The sequence below is a fragment of the Lissotriton vulgaris genome, chromosome 9, assembly GCF_964263255.1.
Source record: "Lissotriton vulgaris chromosome 9, aLisVul1.2, whole genome shotgun sequence".
NCBI lineage: Eukaryota > Metazoa > Chordata > Amphibia > Caudata > Salamandridae > Lissotriton > Lissotriton vulgaris.
The window spans coordinates 240566605-240588716 of record NC_141697.1 but is presented as its reverse complement, the minus strand read 5'-3'; the positions used below and the strand labels follow the sequence as shown (position 1 = coordinate 240588716).

Here is a 22112-nt window from a genome sequence, read left to right as displayed (position 1 = left end):
TTTTGCCTTGACCAGATTCAGCACCAACCTATGAGCTATAAATTCAAAGCCAAGGCCGTGACATAAGTACCAAATAAGTTGCAGAAACGTGCTTACAGTTCTGTTAAAAAAAACACTGTGCAAACAAGGACGCGCTGCCCGCGTTTTATTGCGCCATGACAGGGCTCGAGATCGCAGCGAAGCGAGCTCGCGGAAGCAGGTTGATTGGGGTGCACAGTACACGCAGCCCGAGCGGTGCAGGGGCAGCTTGATTTCCGGTTGAAGAATGTTCTGGGTAGTTGGGCTCGCTGGGGCAGTCCGCTCGCTGCGCCCCTCGCTGTGGGAATGGTGTAGGGGCACGGTGCATGTATCATCCAGCAGCTGCACAGTCCAGCCGCCCGCCCGCCCGCCGCCGCCGCGCAGGGATGCAGGCTTGCTCCACTTACCTGACGCAGGGTGGGAAGCGAGCGGCATGAGCCCGGGTGACAGGAGCGCCGTCACCGCCAGCAGCGAGGGTGGCGCGGCCGGAACTCCGATGGCATCGCTGGCGGGGACTCCTCGGGGGGGCAGGACCGGCCGCGGACGGGTCTGCGCCGGTTCCCGTGCCGTCATTTCAACAACTACGTCACAACACCACCCACCAAGTGCTGCTCCGCACGATCCCCGACCGAAGCCCCCGACGGGGGGAGGAGGGGGCGAGGAGCTGCGCGAGCCGCGCGGTCAGCACTCCTCCCGGGGATGGGGCTCCACGCTCCCTACATGAGGGCGAGTTGTTTACACAAAAAAACACAACGCGGTCGTCTGAGGCACGCATTCAAGCCGCCAGTGCTGGGGAGTGCGGGCCAGGCATCCCTGTGGTGAATCGTGGTGAGGCCGCCCGCCCGCCCAGAGTTGGTAACGTCACAAAATAAAGCCGCCCCAAGCTGTCACTGTGCGCCTCGCAGGTCCACGGGCAAACTTCGGATTTGTCCACGGGCAAACTTCGGATTTTTTGCTAGAAAGCAATGCGTCATCTTGTCAACTTAAAGTGCAGGAAGGAGACAACTACTAAACTTCCTGTTATGGTGTAGTATGTGAGCACTTCATCTAATCTAAGACCCCTCAGTATCTATGCTTAAATACACGCAACCCACCAAAAAAAGGTTCTCGTTACTTCAAAGACGTCGGTCGCCTGCCTAAAAAATACTAGTGTTCGTTATGATTACAACCCACTACAAGTTGTACACCCACAAAGCAAACTACAACCTTGCCGCGATTCATGAATGTACACACAAAGTCCTGCTACATACATGTAAGATATTCTTGTTGATGTTCTCGGCACTGTGCTACATGTTTAGGCATGTTGATTGTCTGACCACCACCTATCACGATTCATCAGTGTGCATCTAGAAAAGAAAATGATAGCAATCCGGTGCTATGAATCATGAAAAAAGCACAAGATGGCACCAATTCTTGCTCGGCGAGTGAGCAGCGGAAGTGTTCTAAAAACACACTAGGAATCTTTTCTCAAGTATTTACATATTTCGTATTCCAAAATGACAATCTCCATAAAGATGATGTACGTCAGATCTGCAAAAGCGAAGAAACGAGCCATTATTGCCGATAAAGTTTCTTCCTGGCTTGCTTATGTAGCAAGGTATAAATCCATTTATCATCCATACTAATTATTGAAGAGCGAGATACAATGTTTTTTGTGACCAGCATAACAACAACTCTACGAGGGGTACTTGTGCAAAGGGAGTGGGTGGATAACAAGGGTACCCTAGGGGAGGCCTCCGTAGCTAGGCAAACCAGTACATGGGGCAGGACGGCCGAAAAGGACACGAAAAAGGATGCCCAAACTGCACAAGTGGGCAGCGTAGTCAACCTGCATTTAGGGCAATGAGGGCAAAAACGGTTACATATCAGGTCACCCAATGTGTATTCGGTGCTTGGTGATCAGAGGGACTGGTTGAACAGGGGCATAAAGAGCTGTGTGGCCATGTGGCACATAGGACGCTGACTTCAAGGGAAACATGGGGCAGAGAGACAATTTCGGATAGGTGGAAAAAGGGCAGAATTCCTAAGGGGGCAACGTGTCAAGATAGCCACAGGACACTAGGGCAGAGTAGCTAAATGGAACAAGAGGCAAGCTAGCAAAGGGGAACAGACAGGCTGATCAAAGGCAACATGGAGTACTGGAAATCGTGTAACTTGAGGCACTGTTATCACCATGCCTGTCAATGTGGATATGTTTCTACCTACCTTACAAGGAAGCTTTGGAACCTTTGATTATGTTTTACCCAGAGAATAAATGCCCAACAAACAACCCCAATCACGTGAAAATATTTGACATGTTGCTGCTAAACAGACCCATCAGTTATTACAGCGGTATCCATGAACCTCAAAAGTTAAAAGGCTATATCTACCCTTAAAATGACTTCTTCATTATGCCTAGCCTGTAGGGTCACTAGCATTGTCAACGTGTGCTCCAAAACTCAGTGAAGGGACAGAAACTATTTATACTCTGAGCATTTCATAACAGGTAACAAACATGTGGGGTGCATCATCTGCAGTTAAGATCCTGTGCCCTATGCAGATGCATGTGCATCCTCACCAGTTCCTTATGGTGAAAAGGAGACGTTCAATATTTGGAACAAGGATGATGGAGCGTGTCTTTATTAGGAGCTACAAAGTTCTCTTTCCTGACTCCTAACCTTAGCCTGTGGAGTTAATCCACGTAAACGACAACAGTAAAGCAAAATACAGGATTGGCAAGTGCATTTCTAAGCATATATGTCCATCAGAAACTTCTGTATACACTGCATCACTTTGCAATGAAGTCACAAGGGGGTAATGCCTACAAAACGTGTGGGTCCTTCACATGAATGAACTATACATCTGACCACCACATGCCTGGCAAAAGCTTCTGGTTCTGCCACAGCACTAGTAGAGACCAGATAGTTGTTGGAGTTATACATATGTTCACTTTCTGAGGGCCAGACTAGGTCTATGGCTTCTAAAATCAGGAGTCTCCTGACTTTCTGCACAAGATCCTGGAAATCATAATGGAGAAAAGATGGATAAAGGTGGTGGAAAATCTACAGACTCTCCAGAAAAATAGAGAGTGGTCCTTCTATCCAAAGGGACAGGACACCAATTGACGCTATGGGGGGAATTCTTTTTTGACATAGCGGAAAATCTACAGAACAATCGACCCACACAATCAACTTGGACCACGCATCAGTGCTGATTTGGGTTTAGTGATGAAAGTGGAGACAAAGCTTGCCCCTGGTGTGGAGTAAACCTCTGGAGGTGAAGCGGACATAGACAGCGGAGCCTTTAAGCTTTTTTTTTAGGCCTGACTCTCGTGTTTCCTCATGGACTGGAAGGGCAAGCCAGAGGAAAAGGTGGTGAATAACAGAGACTTAAGGCAGGAGGTCCCGGCCTTGAAGGATTTATAAGCCTTTACCAGTTGGCAAGATGACTGGGGTTTAGCAGGTAGTACTTATTATCCACAGCAATTAGACTTTGTCTATTTTGTAGAAAAGAAAGACACAATGAGAGGAGGGATAAATTCTTTTTTTCATTCGAATGGTAGGCCAATTACTTTCTCCTGGACCTCTAGCAAAGACTTCAACCATGTGCGCCAGAGCATGGAAGGCCTTTGTGCATTGCGCCTTTGTCTAGGTGGAACATAAGCCTATACTCCCTCTGAACACAACATGCGAGAAGAGCGGTGGTATCACAACTAAAAACGTAGTTCACCGTGTTCGGGTTTGGCTGCCTTAGTGAAAGTTAGAGAGCTGTACTAGCAGTTTCTTGCCAAATGATTCAAGGCATGTCCCTCTGACCATGTGACTTTACAGGAACTGTCAAAATCCCCACAGAATGAACAAGGGGTTCTTGGAGATAATGAAAGGAATTACTTTAGGCGCTCAGTATTTCTTGTTCTAAGACTTCGAGTATTGCCATCTTCGATTGTTTCCTTTTCCAGATATTCCAAGTCTGCTAAAAACCCAAATATTGATCTTTGCCCCAAGCACTGAACAGCAGTCATTAGTCTTTAGAGTGGGTTTACGAATAAGATTATCATTATATAAGTCAGCAAGCTTATGAGCATGTCTCTGCGATCAGAGAGTGTTGATTGTTTTTTGTCCATTGATACATTTGAGGTTCCTGGAATGCCGCAAAAGCATTCAGGTACTGGTGCAAAAGCTTCGATTAAACGAGAGCTTCTCGAGCTATTAATTCATTTATTCTATCACCAAATCCCTGTCACCACTGCCTTTGCCCCCAATTATCTTTGTGCTGCTGTTAAGCAACGCAAATACAAGCTTCGTGATACTTAATGACAATTCTATAATACGATAGTTAACGTGTTAAAGGTTTTTCAAGGGATAGTAGTACAAAATTCTTCAGTCAAGCACAAAAGATGTATCAAAACGTGGTGAAGCACAAAAAAATTTCACATATTTCCGAAGCAATGAAGCACAAAAGGATACACAAGTCTCCAAACACTGGCAGGTACAAAACAAGACAAAATTCTCCACTGTTGAGAACAAAACAATACACAAGTCTCCAAACATTGTTGAGCAAAAACCAAACTGACAAGCAAAAAAAATACACAATTCCCTAAACACTGTCAAGCACAAAAGTAACGTACACAGTCCATACGTGATTCCTGACTTATAACAGCACCGCAGAATATTTCAAAGACATTGAAAATTGCTAAAATAGGTTAGTCTACATTTTGTAATAGGGATCACTCTAAGGTATAATACTATTGTTTGGGGTGTGGGGTAGATTTCCGAATCGCCACCATTAATTCCTTCTCCTATTTAAATCTTCTAGACTAATCTAGTTTGTTCAAGCCCATTAAAGTTAGATACAAATCTGAGATACAATTCTATTTATTAACACTTATTTTGTTATCTTCTACATAATTACTTGATTAAACATCATGCACAGTTTTTTAAAAATAATTCAAACAAGCAGTGAAATAAAAATAGCAGCTGTTCAGCAGCTAAAAAACAATTGCTATAATGTTATATATGAGACCACTTTGATTAAAGAACTCGGAGCCTGACTGATTTAGATCTTGGCAGACGTGTTACTCAGTCACAACAGTGACGGAAATATTATATATATATATATATATATATATATATATATATATATATATATATATATATATATATATATATATATATATACCAACCAGACTCTCTCCTCTCCTACGAAAAGAGTGCGACACTGCTCCGGGGGTGAAACAAGAACAGCTTTATTTTAAAAGCAGCGCTGGCATTAGAGAGTCTCTGGAAACGCAGGGCAGACGCATTTCCGCCTCAATGGCTTCATCAGTGCCCATCCAGATTGCTTGTTGCTCTTCCGGGGGTTCCTTTCTTGTAGTTGTTATGATCGTGACCACTCCCAGTCACATGATCAAGTCCCACCCTTGCCTCACAGGTGCAAGACACTAGGCGCTCCTCACTTGCACTGCTGCATTATGGTTAGTGAAGTCCTTCGCAAGTGCCCATTCAGTGATGGGGCCTCTTAACACATCAAGTGATGCTCCAGACGATGTCGGGCCGGGTCTCCACGCCACCGCAGCCTTGCTGGTGGTAAAGCTGTCCTGGGTCCCCTTTATCAGGCAAAGTTTTGCCTCCTCTCTCCCCATATTGGCGATGTATTCCTCATAGGACTGCAGCGCCTGGGGGGCGACGCGTAACATTTTCATGTGGACTCCAAGGCACAGGTAATCCGCGTAGCTCCAGAACGAGAGGGCGTGTCACTAAGCCAGCACCTGTAGCAGGCAACACATACATATATATATATATATTCAAACATCTTTGACGCTTTGCTATAGCAAATAACTCAGGCCCACTTTCACCCCACAACAGTTTATATTCTATTTCACAAACCTTCCTGGGGCAGATTTAAAAAATAGGCTTTATCCAAATGTCTTGAAATAAAACGTAGCTTCTGCATTTATACAAATACCAAGCATCGGCTTGATACATGAATTACTGACTGTAACATTTGTCGAGAGGCACTGTAACAGAAGAATATTTTAACACTGGTACCCAATAAATCTGAAAGTCAAGAGGAGCGCATCACCTCTTCCTGACTGGTTTACTCAATAATACTTTGATATGCTGGAATTCTTTTATTTATTTATTTATTTATTTTTTTAATCTTGGACAAATATTTATTTTTATTGATCCTCCATTTTCTGTAATATCTATACTTTAGTACCTTTAAATACGTGAGTCTAGAATACCAGCTGTACAAAAACCTATTGTGTTTGATTTAATAGGCTATAATGATGCTTTAACTATACAAATCCAGGCCACATACAGATATGCTGGAATTATTAATATGCCAAATGACAAGAAAACATACTATTCTTCAACGAGAATTAATGGTCTTCGTCATGCATCGAATTTATTGCTGGCAAATAGTTTTTGGAAATCTTAAAATCTTTTGTCAGTGTTAAACAAGAATTTGCAATGCAATAGGCCTTGCATTTGCAAGAGTTTGAGCTATTGGCATTGTAAACATATGGTTGGGTTCAAACTGGAATGGCACGGTGAGCAAAAAAACGATGGATTTAGGCCCAGATCTCTGTACTGGGGTGAATGTATGACATTGTTTTGCATTCTGTCCATCAACTGTTGTTTTTGCATTTGTCACCACGACTGGGACGAGTATGCTCAGACGTGAGTCCCTTGCTCTCCATGCCACTGGAATCAAGCTATCCTGGCTGATGAGGGCTGAAAGCTCGAAACTGGTCCTAGGATGCTTGTTTCCAGTCCAGGGAGGACCTGGCTTGGCAGTTTAGGCTGGACTGTTCCCATGGGGCACAGGGTCAAGACTGATTTGCAAATGGCTGGGTTCAAACTGAAATAGCATGGTGAGCAAAAAAACTATAGATTTAGGCCCAGATCTCTGTACTGGGGTGAATATATGACATTGTTCTGCATTCTGTCCATCACCTGTTGTTTTTGCAATTGTAAATGACAATGCCTTTTATTTATGTGTTTTGAAAACCGGCAAGCAGTGCGTAAACACGCAATTTGTACTTGCAGTCCTTGCTTCCCAGAATCAAGGTTGGCAGTAAAAGAGGGGAAGTTACTGCCAGCCTTGCTTCCGGTAATTAATGACTATAAGTACAAAGTGTGTGTTTATGTACTGCTTGCAGGTTTTCAAAACATAAAAGACATTGTCTAAGGTATCTTCCTCCGGCGTGTGTTGTAGCCTCATTCTCCAGGACTCTAACCCATAGCTGCTAAGGTTTCAGAATGCTTATGTGTGACAGTTCCTTGGTTTCAGTGACCTTATAAGTGGCATTCAATGGCCAAAGGCGCGACACTTGCAGTGACACTTGTGTTTTCGGTGGGCTGCAGGATGTATTGGGTATCTTGTCAGCTGTATGCCCTTCAGCTCGCCCTCTCTCATATTGGAATAATTTCCATCCTTCGGTATGTTTAATGCCTCCCGTGGACTTTGGTAGGGTCACTGTTCTTGAAATCTGTCCCCCGTTGCCAAAATGTTTTCTCTACACTGACTTTATCCTCCTAGCTGCCAAGTTTTGAATTTAAATATGTGTGACATTTCTATGTTTTTGGTGTACTCAAGTGTGACATTTCAGTTCCTCATATATTTCATTGCCAGAAACCAAAGGACCTATGCTCATATCATTAGATAAATATTAGAAATTAGCCTTTTTGGTCATGTAATTTCAAGAAACTGACTTAACATCTCATAATGTAACCGACTCTGTGAAAAAAAATCAAATCTGGCGGAAGATGCATGTTAGACAAGCCAAGTGGATAATACACAGATGTGGCATGAGTTTGCCACTCTCTCATACCTTATTCTCTCAGTTGCCTCACCCGCCCCTCCCTCCAATACAAAAGGAAATGCTAATTTCTCTATTTAGAATGCCACTGAAAAGTTAGCAACTTGTACATATCAATTTCTTGTCAGCGAGGCTACTGTAATATGGTAATTTAGGACTATTGGACAGATCAAGTTGAAATTGGCACATTGCATTACGTCATTTTCTGGACACTCACGTGTGCGAGATTCAATTGACAATAAAAAATTGTGGCCACTTTGGATAAAAAATCTCTTTATTTTCTTGACTGCCACTGAAAGGTGGAGCAGTCCCATTCTGACTGTTATCTAAGACAGCCAAGCATAGGTCGATGTATAAATCGATACAATTGAACAGCGTCTTTCCAAATCTAGCTCCAGTTGTTACCATCACCAGAAACTCCCCTGAAACAGGCACTTCTATTTTAGATATAAAGAGCACATTTAGGCATGGACATATGATGTAAGTTACTGAACGGTCCAGCTTTCCCGGAATCCAGCTGTATAACATGGTCTGTCATTGTTTGAACTCGCTCTTTACGTGTCCTCTGCTGTGTACTGGCCATTCAGTCTCCTCATACGCCATACCCCAATCAAACCTGCATTACATATTGCTTTATTGTAGACGGGTGCATAGCGCTAAATAGCTGCAGCATCTCCAAAACATTTGCTTTGTTTGACGCTCTTGCAACCTGCAGCCCCGCAGACAGGCGTTACCATCCCAATGTACACAGTGTGCCCCTACTGCCACGTGAAGGAGGGGGAAGTGGGGGCACAGTCTGCCCCCGCTCAGGCGCGCGCCTCCGGATTTGATCAATTGTGTCATGATGTTTGCATCCGTCGTGCCAGTGCTCCTGATTTTATTATTTTCGCCTTGTGCTTTTCGCTGGTTGATGATGTTTTCCATATAAAGAAAACCTAGTGGGGGGGATTTTTCCATCGCTGGTGCACATTTTGGGCGGAACTCGCAAGTAGATCACCGATAGTGCTGGTGCCTGTTGTCAGCAAAGTTGAGTCACTCCTGCTCCGCACGAACACGTTGTGTGTTCCCAGGGAGATCCCTTTCTAGTCTGTGTCGATTTTAGGTCTCGCTTAGCGTTGCAGCGCAACGTGCTGCAAGTTCTCTTGTTATTAAAGAGATTTCAGAAGGGGACTTGAAGCCCCACCCATCATTTTCATTGGGTCGCGTCAACGCTTATGCTAAACGCTGGCTTCCCATTGAAAATGATGCTTTTTGGTCACTGCCCTTTCTCCCTTTTGTCCGGCCCATCCGGACTGGCTTGTCTGCTTCACGGCTGTCGTAAAGCAATGCTTCACGGCTGTCGTAAAGCAATTTCTTATCTCAACATCTGCTGCGTGTTATTTTTACATTGAACTTTCACTTAAAGTGAAAGCGCGATGCAAATATAAACAAGCAGCTGTCTTCCCGCAAAGGCGAGCGCTTGTTTTAAATCACTGCCAGCTGAATATTCATTCCCACCACAGTGCGCCCTCTTCCCGGACTGCCAGTCTTTTGCACCCGTGCCTGATTGGTAAATGTGGCCCCTTAAGATCGAGTGCGTCTCTGTTCCTTGAGAGTTGCCCCATATTTCTTGAAATACCACTGCTCCCTGAAAGATCCCACCTTCAGGCCTGGGAGACGTTCACTGAGATGTGCGCATTTATTCCTCTAAGTATCCCGTTATGTTCGGAGATTGCGCTGTCTTGCGAGATAGTGTCCCTTTATCCTGTGAGACCTGTAGCTCCTTTTACTTGAGATATGTGTTTCTAATCTTTATGAAATCCCCCCCTAATTCCCTGAGATTTGCTTGCTGTGATTTGCACCCTTATTCCCAAATGATTTTTGGTGTGTCCACCTTTCCCTGTCATAGGTACCTTATTTCCTCAGATGGGTCCTGACTCCCTAGGCTATGTTCTGTTGTCAGCATGTGTATAGCATGGTCGTAAATTAGTGCTGCTGGCAGTGATGGCTTGGGGAACTGGCTTCAGCTTGCGATCCCCCGGTGTCAGTCGCAGGTCCGGATCGCCTTGTGACGAACAATGTTCGTCCATTTGTGTTAACTTATCCCTGAAATACATTACACATTCATCCAAGGGATGTATACCCTTACTTTTTCCTAAGATTTGACTGCCCGATTTTCCGATATTTGAGGTCTCCAGTGCAAAGATGGGACCCCCCACACAACCTCTCCCTTGCACCTTGAGATTTGTTTCTCGTTTACCCTCAGATGTAAGTACCAGTCTAGTGTTTGACACATGACCATTTTCAGAGAACAGTGCCTCCCGGCTTCTCAGGGATGCACCCATGCCCCTCTTTTGTTCCATGGTTCCCTCCTGGTCCGTAAAGTGCAACCCCTTCTGGCACCCTGACTGATGCGCCCCTCAACTCCTAGTTCCTGACAGATGCATCCCTCCCGTTCCATGAGATCTCCCTGTGTCCCCCCAAGAAGGGGGACACAGGCCCCTTCTCCTGCAGGGCCTGGTTTATTCGCCTTCACATTTCTTTCGAGATTCGGGCCTCCTTAGTTCCTAGGAAGTTTATTCCTTCCCTTATTTTCAGAGGGATGAGTTTTTGTGTGAGATGTAGGTAGCCTCTTTTACCCAGTGACGTGTGCCATCTTATTACCCTGACGTGTACCTTCTCGTTTCCTCATAGGCGGACCCCAAATTCCAGGGCAACAGCCTCCGTATTCCTTGCAAGAGGGGTACCCTGTTCTTCGAGAACAGCCCATGCCAGTAATTCGCTAATAGCAGGCACCTTTTCATTAATCGGGCTTAAATGACGGCCCTATTGCTTCTTGAGACGTGTCCCCTCCTTTTCACGGATCCATCACACTGATCAAGGTTGTGTCCTAGCACTGTTTACTGTGTGTTTATGGCTGGGTACATCTCGAGACTGGTGGCATATGCCTTCCCCTGGCAGATCTGATGCCCACATCTGTAGCCGAAGCTGCGAAATGAGTAGCTGCACCGCCTGATCACGGAGCTGCACGGCCATCAACAAAGTCGCCCCTCACCTTCAGAAATGGCTGCTCCCAGCCTCCACCACGAAGCCCCTCGCACCTTTCTAGGGGGCCCTTTACCTTGATTGCTGGTGGCCCGTTGGCACGAAGGCCTCTTTGTTTCTGCCTGACAGTGGCGCTCCCCCAGCCCTCGCTGAGCAAATCATTAACATCAGATGTCTCCCGCTATCTGGGTTGCTGGAACAGGCCCCACCCCTTCCCTCCTGTGCTTCGGTGCGTTCCAGAGGAAGCATGCCAGGTCCCAGGAATACTGGAGCTACCACCCTCGCCACCTCAAATCCTTAGTCCGGGAATGCTGCGTTTTAGGATTAGGGCTTTTCGTCCAAGATTCCCACCCGCCCCCCATTGACTGACTGCTTTGTGTGCTTGTGAGTGAACCTGGCATGGGTTTTTCAAGCTGCACACGGCAGGTTTTGGTGCCTTTTTACGCAGGAAATTGCACCGGCTGCCCTCCCCACCTTGCAGGGGGACAGCGTCCCCTGCAGGGCCTATTAAAGGGGCTTGCATTTTAGCCTGGGGCCTTGTTTGTGGCTGCGACCCCAGCAGTAGTGGCCGTTTTCTTTTCAGTTTGCCTGGGAGGAGGCAGGGGGCGACCAGCATGTTGTGCTCTCAGTGGCGCAGAGTTCGTCCTAAATTGCAGGGATGCGGTGCAAGTCTGGGACAGTTTTAGGCCACGAAGCACGGCTAGAATTGTAGAGGAATCTCAATTGAAATGCCATCGGCTGCAGCTTCTTACCCAGGCTGCAGCGAAGAGTGCGTAACATGGCATTTAGTGCCGGTGTCCGCCGCGCAGCGAGAAAGAAAGGCTTGTGCATATATTTGCTTTGGTCATTGACAGGCAAAGCATGCACATTCCAAAACTGCACACTTAAAAATCTCATTAAAATCCTCTTGCATCATGTTGGTGGTAGTGTACCGACCACCACAGAGCTCTCCAGACTTTAATGAAGCCTTCTTGGAGTTATTGACGGATCTGGGCTCCAGATATAAATCCCTCATGGTGGTAGGGGACATTAACTATCACTGGGATAAGCTACTCAGAGACCCTATAGAGGTGGAATTTGACAGTAACCTCTCCTCGCTCAACCTACGGCAACTAGTAGTGGGACCCACGCACGTGGCCACACGCTGGACTTAATCTGGTCCTCCATAGCTCAGACAGAAATAACAGAGGCTAGTCCTTGTATATGGTCAGACCATTCTTTGATCAAGTGCTGGGTCCCAGGGGACCTCTCACCAGTAAAGTTGAATCCGTTGCGGAGAAAGGTCCGACCATGGTAGAAGGTGGAGGCAGCCTCTTTAATCTCTACGCTTCTTTCCATCTCGCCGCCGAGAGGAGCGGGAGAAGCTTAGACTCTGACACCACAGCCCTCATGGTCTGGATCCGCGCTGCTCTGGATATGTTAGCTCCTGAGCGGTTGGAGAAGACCAGAGCCAAAGGAAAGGGTGCACCGTGGTATGACACCTTGCTTAGGGGAAAGAAACAAGTTCTTCGCAAGGCGGAGAGAAGGTGGTGACTCAGCTATGGTCCAGCTGAGTCGGAAGCCTATAAAATACTTCTGTCTAAATACAAGGCGGACATCCTGGCGAGGAAGGCAACCTTTTATGAGGACAGAATTAAAGGGGCCATGAAAAAACAAAGGGAGACATTTGCAATCCTCAGGGAGCTAACGCAGCTGGAGGGGAACATTTCTGCTACCGACCAACCGGACTGCGAAACCTTTCAGAAGTTCTTTCTCCAGAAAGTGCAGATATCATCAGGGATATCAGGGAGACCCCAGCGGATCCTCTTATGCCACCTTGCCCTGCTTGCCAGGAGCCGGCAGGGATGCTGAATAGTATCCCAGGTTTAGATGAAGAGAGCCTGGTGGTCATTGCACGCCAAATAAAATCAGGATCTAGTACGGATCCATGCCCTCCGAGAATTTTTCAAATGGCCTTGCCCGGCATTCAAAGTCAGCTGCTGAGCCTATTAAATGAGTAATTAGAAGCAGGCTATCTCCCGTCAAATTTGAAAGAAGCTAGGGTCACTCCACTCCTGAAAAAAGCAGGAGCGGATACCAAGATCTTAAAGAACTACAGGCCCATCTCTCAACTGCCATTTCTGGGTAAGATCCTGGAAAAGCATGTCCTGAACACGCTGGCTGGTTACTTGGAAGAACATGGTCTACTCCACTCAAGGCAGGCGGGCTTTCGGTCTCAACACAGCACTGAATTGGTAATGGCCACAGTTGCTGATGAGCTGAGAGTCCGGGCAGACAATAAGCAGCCTTGTGCCCTGATTCTATTGAACTTGTCTGCGGCGTTTGATACGGTCAGCCACACCATCTTGCTGGACCGTATCAGGAAGCTGGGATTAACAGGGCAAGCGTTCACATGGCTTGAATCTTTCCTTACGGGTCGGACCCAGAGAGTGCAGTTGGGAGATCAGCTTTCGGAGGCAGATGCTGTGGCCTGGGGTGTACCCCAGGGGTCCGCACAATCAGCCATATTCATCAATCTCCCGTTTTGCGAGGCCCTAATAGCGAATTATAGCGATTCGCTATTAAGGACTCGCAAAACGGGATTCATGTAGGATTAGCAAAAATTATTGGGATTCCTACTGATTCCTTATTTGCGATTAGCAAATTGCTAATCGCAAATAGGGAAAAACTCCCCATTCATTCCTATGGGCCAAAAGGCCCATAGGAATGAATGGGGAGTATTCCTTATTTGCGATTAGCAATTTGCTAATCGCAAATAAGATTGCGATTTGAAGGGTGCCAGAGGTGTCCAAAGGACACCCTGTAGCACCCCTCAAATGCACATTTGAACAGGTGTTGCGCACACACATGTCCAGAGGACATGTGTGTGTGTAACATGCAAAAGAAAAAAATGCACTAAAGTGCTTTTTACTCTTTTTTCGCAATTTACCACGAAGTCAGATTTCGTGGTAAATTGCGACCAAATATTGCGAATTCGCAATTTCAAAATGGGTGATGAATTGGATTTAAGGAATCTCTATTAGAGATTCCTTAAATCCAATTCCTCGCAAATATGCGATTTCGGTAATAGCGATTTTTGCATTTGGGATGATGAATCCCAAAGGCAAAAATCGCACTCACAAACGGCCAGATTCTCAGAATCTGGCCATTTGCAAGCGCAATTCATGTTCATGAATATGGCTGTATCTCCCCTGCTGTTCAACATCTACCTTCAACCGCTTGTGGAGGAGCTAATGCATAGGAACTGCCAAATCTTCAACTATGCTGACGATACCCAGCTACTGGTTCAGCTGAAGGACTCAAGGGAAGATCAGGAATCGGTAAGGAATCTGCTTAGATTCACTGTAAATTGGATGACCAACAACCTCCTGAAAGTGAACGCCGAAAAAACGGAGGTACTGGTCCTGACCAATCAAGTAAACCCCTGGTGCGATTTGTTTTGGCCCCCAGAATTAGGTACCACACCTATTCCTGGAAAGGTGGTCAAAAGCCTGGGGTTGAAGATTGATGCAGACCTTTCCATGGCTCCCCAAGTCTCGGCAGTGGTTGGGTCTTGCACTGGGGTACTCAGGCAACTCCGGAAGCTTGTACCCATTCTATCGGCCCCCACATTACAATCCATAGTGTCAGCCACAGTCATCTCGCGGCTGGACTATGGGAATGCCCTGTACCTAGGCCTTCCTCAGAAGCTTTTGAGGAAACTACAGGTTGTTCAGAACAACGCAGCCAGATTGATCTATTCACTACCCAGGAATTCGCATGCAACCCCCTTGCTCTGGAAGTTGCTCTGGCTGCCCGTTAAACTCAAAGTGCAGTTCAAATGTCTTTGCGTGGCCCATAAAGTCATTTTTGGTAATGCCCCGGAATATATCAAACAGCGTTTGAGGAAGCACATTCCAGGCAGAGCCCTGCGCTCAAGTAAAGCCTCCAACTTGTTCCAACCCAGATTTAAGTTAAAAACCAAAGAGGGCAGAGCTCTGTCCGTACTTCTCCCGCAGATCTGGAACGAGTTACCAGCCAGTCTGAAGGAGGACTCGCAATTACTGTCCTTTAGGAAGAACTTGAAGACCTATCTGTTTAAAAAGTTAACATCTACGCCCTAATCTGGGCTTGGGGCAGAGTGATTCAGGAGGCAGCAGGTTATGTACCTTTTCTGTGTAAGCGCTTAGAGACCAGTGGTGATTTGCGCTATAGAAAAATCTTTTAACATAACATAACTGTATATCCAAAGGAAATTTAAAGCTGCTATGCACTGGTGACTGTTGCATGATTTCATGAGGCCTGGCTCTGGTTCAGCTCGAAGCCCTGTTATAACTGTAGTTCCGTAGTTTGTGGGTGAGGTTCGGTGGTCCGAACCCGTTAAATAAAGGTCGTCGGAATTAGACTATTTTGGTGTCAGCAGACCGCAAATCACGAGTGTAGTGTGTACGAGTGTTTTCGCATTAATCGGTCAATGAGAACACTACGTATTCAGGGATTTCGTTTGAACCTTCGGGTTCCATTTTTGTGTGCGGCAGTCATTTTGTGTGGTTGCCCTCACATAGGCCGATGACTGCGGCCGAACGGGTCCTTGAGACACGTACACCTTAGCTGACTTCTGAATGACCTGGCCAAACTGACTGCTTGCCCGAGGCTGACCTCGCTGAGCCAGTTCCTTGTTAGGCAGCTGGTCAGATAAAGATCAAAGAGCAGGACATGCCAGAGTTTACAGTACACTGCACCCACCTTTCTATCTTGTTTCCAATCTGTTTCTGCTCCTTCCTTTACCACATAATCACTGATTTGGGTTGAGGGTTTTATGATGGGTTTGTCCGGCCTGATCGAACAGGAATATTGGAATGTGCTTGGTCATTTCTGGTGGGCTGGACAACGGAAAGTGGGATTGTCGTCATACGCTACTTTTAAAATGTCATGTTTCTATTGGTCAGTTTGTATGAACCCAATGCTAATTTGAAATGTTGCCTGAGGCTTGATTTTTGGCATAAAAGACCATGCTCCGCTCATTGAATTTGTGCAGTCTCTAGCGAACCACCCGTGTTGTGCTTCGTAGACCTCTGTTCCTGGTTGCAGCCAATAAACTTTGGTCTTTGACGTCATCGAGAAGTATCCTGTGTCTCTGTTTGCCAAGGCAGGGGAACTCGAAGGCATCGGGCGTTTTTCCCTGACGCCGCTGGGTTCTAAAACCCGGTCCTTCAGAACCTCGCTCCCATAACGAGCTGAGCCTGCCTGCGGCTCCTACATGAATGATTATGGGCCTCGAGTGAGTGCCACCAACTCCGTGCCATGCATACGTGTTTAGTTCCATTTGCTTTGGTGCTATACGAGGTTTGCACCCCATAACTACTCGAATAAACGCCAATTTATTCTGCTATTATGTATATGCCCAGAATGTAGTGTTAACATTCAGTGTGTGTGTGTGGAGTGAGTGTTTTGTTTACACCCCTCACTCTTTTTTTTCGTTCTTTTTTTTTTTACTTTAATGAGCCCAGCGCCGTCTTCACGGACACGGCGCTATGCAATGCAATAGATGTTGCAAATAACAATACCTTTTAATTTTTTAACAGGTATTTCCATTTACAATGCCAATAGCTCCAAAATTCGCAGTTGAAAGACCAATTGCATTGTAAATGCTTGTTTCTTTATGAACTGAACGGTTATAATATGCTATAATGACGTGCTATATAAAAAGTAGACGTCTATCCCCGGGGGCTGGATTCATAACATGGAGACCTTAACTGCAAAATGGTTCTCTATAAAAACAAAAGGCCATATACCCTTCGATGTGTATGTAAGTCCATACTAGGATGATGAAATGCCGACAGGGAAATAAATGGATGTATTTCAGTGCATTGGACGCCGAGGATGGGACAGCAACTCGGGCAGTCTCACAATCCACCAACGACACCCAGGGTTCGGACGGCCCAGGGCTCCGGGGTCGGCCCCAGGGGTTCAAGACACAGGCTCCGAATAACAGGTGCCTTATTTTACACAACGCTGGCCACCACAGAGCTCTTTTCATCAACCACAAAAAGATGAAAAGGGGAGCCGCCCTCCTTGCATTTCTGCCCTCGTCCCCTTCACATTAGACACAGGTTTGTTTTACAGCCATATTAACCCGCTGTGCTGGCGCAACCACAAATATTTCTTTCTGTTGAGCCGTCTTTCCTAATTTCGCTTTTTAATTTTCTAACGCAAAGAAGGAAGACGCTTGTAAATATATTACTGTTCGTTCGAATCTTTGTATCGCGATTGGCGATCAGGGGGTCGTAGGAGCAGGGAAGAACTAACTGTCGCCATTAGCAAAGCTGAATTAAAAAAATAAAGTGCCTACCGACTAATGAAGGAGACAGTGCAACACCGCAAGTAAAAGATCCAGTCCTGATGGGCGGTCACAAAAGGAGACAGGGCACTAACAAGGAGGGACTAGGAAGCCTCATTATTAATCGGAAGCCAGCGTTTACCATGGACAATGACACCAGCCAATGAAAAATATGAGCGGGGCTTCCACACCACTTCTAAAACATACCCTACTACAGCATGTCTTGCAGAGCGATCAGCGCTTGCGCTGCAACGCTAGGCGCGACCTAAAAATGGAACAGTTTGGGAGTGATTGAATTCTTAGTTTTAGGTCCTATTGAAAACAGCATCAAACATTTATAGTTACTGGCTTCTCACAGGGGAGCTACCATAGGTTATGATGTGATTATGGGGGGAGGAGGCGGTATATATGGCCCTCGTATGTAAAGTTTACTAGAGTTCAACAAGCACTGACAGAGCCAATAGGTCTTGCCTTTGCAAGAGCTTTTAGTTGTGCTGCTGAGCTTTAGCCATGTTGTACACCAGCCTGACTGCTGCTGTTCAGCATGGCTAAAAGATAGTGGTATAGAGGAGGGTTGCATGGAGTGTTGTATAGTGCAATGGCAAAGAGTGTTATAGAGTGGAGAGGTAGAGAGTGTCATTCATTGGGGTAGCACAGTGCGGAGTTGCATAGAGTGGCGTATACTGGAATGGCATAGAGTAGAGTGGACTGGTGTAGAGTGCTCTGGCGTAGAGTGTTACACAGTATACTGTCATAGAGTGCAGAGGCATTGAGTGCAGAGGCCCTGAATTCAGTGGCATACACTGCAGTGTCGTAAAATGCAGTGGCTTAGATTAGAGTGGTGCACAGTAGAGAGGAGTGGCTCTGAGCAGAGTAGTGTAACTGAGTGCAGTGGCGTAGAGTGGAGTGAAGCAGAGAGCAGTGGCATACAGTTGAGTGGCATAGAGTGGTGCAGAGTAGAGTATAGTGCCATAGAGTGCAGAGGCATGGAGTGGAGTAGTGCAAAGTTCTGTGGCATATAGTTCAGTGTTGGAGAGCGCAGTGTTGCACACTAGAGTGTCAGAGTGCAGGGGAATAGAGTGGAGTAGAGTACAGTAATGCACAGTAGAGTGCAGTGGCATAGAGTGCAGTGACAGAGTGCAGCTGTGTGGAGTGCATTAGCGTAGAGTGACGTGGGTAAGAGTACAATGGTGTAGAGTTCAGTGGCATAGAAGTGTATTGGCCTAGAGTTCAGTGGCATAGAAATGCATTGTTAAAGAGTGGCGTACAGTGGAGTTGTGCAGAGTAGATTGCTGTGGCCTAGACTGGAGTGGTGTAGAGTAGAATGGCGAAGACTGCATTGGCATAAAATAGAGTGGGACAGGGTAGAGTAGAGGCGTAGCGTGAAGTAGAATTGAGTGCACTGGTGTAGAATGGAGTGGTGCAGAGTGGCGTGGATTGGAGTGGCATAGAGCAGAGTATGCATGGTTTGGTAGAGTACTGCCATTACAGACAGACAACACAATTTCAATTGAAATGACCATTACCTTTGCACAGACGTACAGTTTTCCTAATAAAATTACACAGTGCACAAGCAAAAATATGAGGACATTGCATCACCTAGTGTAATGCTTTTTTGATCATATTAAATAATTTATTTCCAACACACTTCAGAAATAACAAAAATGTGCTTCATTTGTATTCCTAATTCTGATATATTCCGAAACACTTACACCAGCGATTTAAATGTTGCAATCCTCTATCTTTAAAGTCAGAGAAAGAAAAGTGCACAAGCGCCCTCGGAAGACAGCACCTGACATTTGACCTCGGTTTTTGAATGCACAGCAAATGTGACAAGATAAAAGCAATATTTAGTATTAAATCTTTTTTGCAGCCCATACAAAGCAATATCATCAATTGCAATCATCACTTCGTTTCTGTAAATCAGCGACAGAAGGGGGAGAAATGAGTTGTTTAAATCAACCATGCCAGTTGTAGGTGCGCTGCATCAAGAGAATCTGTGCTAACTTCAAAACTTTTAACTGTAGAAAATAAAAATATATGGATCAACAGAAACCTTCCATGCCTTACCCCTCCCCACCCCCCACCCGTGTTCCAAGTCCACCATTAATCCCATTCATACCAATGCCACCCTCAGTTCCCCTCCGGTTGTTCCAGATTAGCGAGGCGCAGCAGCTGGAGGTATTGGGGACATGTAACCTCATGGAACTCCGAGGCCAATAGGGACAAAAAGGGTTGCCATAGCTCTACATACCGGGACCCCTCTCCCGCTAAGGTCAATGAAATCTTCTCCATCCCGAGCACATGCCATAGGCGGTGAAGCCAACCAGTGAATGTAGGAATGTGTGCGGTTCGCCAGAATGCAAGTATGTTCTGCATTGCAAAGTCCAACGCAATGGCCATCAAGCGACCTCTGCGGGAGCGTAAGGGGTATGTCAAAGGATTCGGGAGTCCCAAGAGGACATATGAGGGGAGGCGCGAAATCTCTGTCTCAAAATGCGTATCTATCTTGTCCAGTATTTGCTTTCAGGAGGCCTGAAGATGAACACAATCCCATAGTAAGTGGACCAATGTACCCACCTGCCCGCAACCCCGCCAGCATGTAGCCTCCCTGTTGTGATCCATCGTGTGTAAGCGTGCAGGGGTGTAATACCAATATGTTGCGATTTTAGTAAGAGTGTCAGTGAGCCCCATGTGATACACTGAATGCCTCGCTCGATAAAATACTCCCTCCCACTCTTCATGGCTAAGTGTCCTACCCAACTCCTTCTCCCAGCGCGCCTTGCCAGAGCTATAGGTATGCGTGTGTTTAGCCAACAGCATTTTATATAAATCCGAGATTCATTTCTTATCCGTTGTACGAGTTATCAGCCAATGTTCATATGGCAGAAGGTGTCTATCGACCATAGGGCGCACCTGCTCACTGAGTGCACAATGTCACACTTGGAGGTAGCGTAGCCTCTCCGTCTCCGGCATCTCGTACGTTTGCCGGAACTGAGTGAAAGGCATCACCCCTTCATCCGAATACATGTGGAAAAGATATCTGCAACCAGCCGGTCGCCACCTCGCATAGTCTACCAAGTTGATACCTGGCGTAAAATCGGGGTTCTCCATCAAGGGGGTGAGTGGTGACGGGAAAGTAGTCAGTTCGTGTTTGGCTTTGGTTTGGTACCAAACCTCCATCAGAACCCATGTGATATGAGGCGCATAAAGATTAGGGGGCCGATATTGCTTTTGGAGAAATGGAATTTCATGCAGGGGTCGACCGGCCACTGCTTGGTCCTGGAAGAGCCAGTGTTTCTCGGACTCCCATCTACTCCAATTCCACCAGGAGACGCAATTGCGCTGCCTGGAAGTAAAGTAGGAGGTCCGGTATCCCAAGCCCTCCCTCTTTCGGTGGGAGCATCGCCAGACGCAGTTTGAGCCGCGGCTTTCGCCCATTCTAGATGAACTGGGCCAGTTCCGATTGAGTTTGGTGTATCCACCCCGTCGGTGGACCGAGCGGGATAGTGCGGAACATGTATAAAATCTGGGGAAGAACAGTCATTTTGACTGAGGCTATGCTATCCTGCCCAAGCACGACAGCGGGTAGTGTTTCCACCGCCTCAGTTCCCTCCTAATCTTCTGCTGCAGCAGGGTATAGTTGAGAGTAACCGTGTCGCCGAGCGAGGGAGCCAGTTGAATCCCTAGATACGGGATAGCCCCAGTTGCCCATTGTATGGGGAGCGTGCTTTGCAAGTGCTCTCGGGTAGGCTTCTCCAGAGACAGATCGAGGGCCTCAGACTTGCCTGTGTTAACTTTGAAGCCAGAACATTGTTCAAAGAGTTCCAACTCCGCTAAGCAGGCAGGCAGCGAATCTCGCAGGTTAGACAGCGAAATCAGAACATCATCAGCGTAGAGGCTGATTGTATGGACATAACCCCCAAATTTGATCCCCACTACCTGTGGGTTAAATCTCAGCATCTGCGCTAAGGGCTCCATGTAGAGGGCAAAAAGGAGGGGTGACAGAGGGCATCCCTGCCTAGTGCATCTCTCGATGGGGAACCGTGGGGACGTTTATCCATTAACTCGCACTGTCGCCGTCGGAAACCTATAACAATTCAGCACATATTTGCGGAACTTGACGCCAAATCCCACCTTCTCCAAGACTTTCTCTAGGTAGGGCCAATGCACCCTATCAAACGCTTTTTCAGCGTCAATAGCCACCATTAAAAATTCTCAGCTCGTTCAGGTCGCTTTCTCGATAAGGTGTAGAGCCCGCTTCGTATTGTCAGAGGTTTGCCGTTCTGGGATAAACCAGGCTTGATCCGGGTCGACTAGGCCACCCATATGGGGCGCGAGCCAGGCCGCCAGGATCCCTGTGTACAACTTCAGATCCACATTAAGGAGCGAGATGGGGCGGTACGCACTACATTGCGATTTATCTTTCCCCGGCTTAGGGATAACGGCTATAGAGGCCTTTAGGAGATCTCCTGGTATGGCCCACGGCTCAGAGAAGGTATTAAAAAGGTGCGTAATGAGGGGGGCAACCTGCGTGCAAAAGGTCTTATAAAAAAAACGCCGGAAAACCGTCCAGGCCAGGCAAGACTAGGCCACCTTAAGGGGCGAGATGGCAGAGATAACCTCTTCCAACCGTATGTTGCATTCCAGATGCTCCACCTGCTCCTTCGTAGGGGCGGGTAACGGCACCGCGGCAAAGAAAGCCTCCGCATCCGAATCCCGCAAGGGGGCACTGGTGTAGAGATCAGTGTAAAAGTCACTAAAGGCTGTCGCAATACCAGGGTTGTCCTGGACGCATCTGCCGTCCGGCCGTAGAATTCCCCGAACCGATTGCTGTTGGCGTGCTTCACGCAACTTATGGGCTAACAGTCGTCCACACCTATCCCCTCCCGTATAATAGGCGTGGTGGAGTCTCAACACCGCAAATTCCGCCCTATCCGGATCAAT

At 46.8% G+C, this 22112-nt stretch overlaps 1 protein-coding gene across 6 annotated transcripts in view; it reads right to left on the bottom strand.

Moving 5' to 3' along the window:
* BAHD1 (bromo adjacent homology domain containing 1) overlaps window positions 1-22112 on the bottom strand; it is a 620342-nt gene that overhangs the window by 378540 nt on the left and 219690 nt on the right. The window contains exon 1 of one of the 6 annotated variants that reach the window (XM_086937404.1): window positions 426-557. The exons of the other annotated variants lie outside the window; for them this stretch is intronic. The gene's annotated coding sequence lies outside the window, so the exon portion shown is untranslated. Of the gene's footprint in view, window positions 1-425; window positions 558-22112 lie in introns of those variants that run through there. 6 annotated transcript variants of the gene reach the window in all.